The following is a 619-nucleotide window of genomic DNA, read 5'->3' as shown; positions in this document are numbered from 1 at the left end:
TCCCATACGCGGTTTACCCTGTAGGCGTGACAACATATTGGTGTTATTTTTCGTGCATAATCGCTCATAACTCTTTGTCTGTTTATGGTATTCCAGCCAAAGTTGGTACCGAGATGCGCCTTTATACCCCCCTTCTGTGTGCCAAATTTCAAGGCAATCGGATAACGCGTTCGAGTTTTATAGCAGTTTTTGTAAGTGTGCGACAAGAAAAAGAAAATAAGAAGAAGAAGAAGAAGAAGAAGAAAAAAAACGAAGAAACTCAGCCAATTTTTGAAGTCGCATATCTCGGGAACGCGCGAAGCGATTTCGCTCAAATTTGGAATGTAGAGTGCTGCAGTTGGGGGGCATGTCCACAGCAAAAATCGTCTTGTTTCATCAAGGAAGCACAGAGCTACGGAGGTGCGAAAATTGCGTTTTCTTTCTTCCTGTCAATATACTCACGGGTGTTACGCGCCGGCTTCTTGGGCCGCACGACACACTACCGTGTGTCTTGATGCTTGCCACGCCTACCAGATAAACCACTTGGGGTAATGCTTTGAAAATCGCTGTACAGATGGAGTTATCATCTTAGAAAGGCTCTTCAATGGTGTAGAAGAATCAGACTTAAAGCCACCTAGTT

Source organism: Dysidea avara, chromosome 12 (assembly GCF_963678975.1).
Source record: "Dysidea avara chromosome 12, odDysAvar1.4, whole genome shotgun sequence".
Lineage (NCBI taxonomy): Eukaryota > Metazoa > Porifera > Demospongiae > Dictyoceratida > Dysideidae > Dysidea > Dysidea avara.
This window is presented reverse-complemented; position numbering follows the sequence as displayed.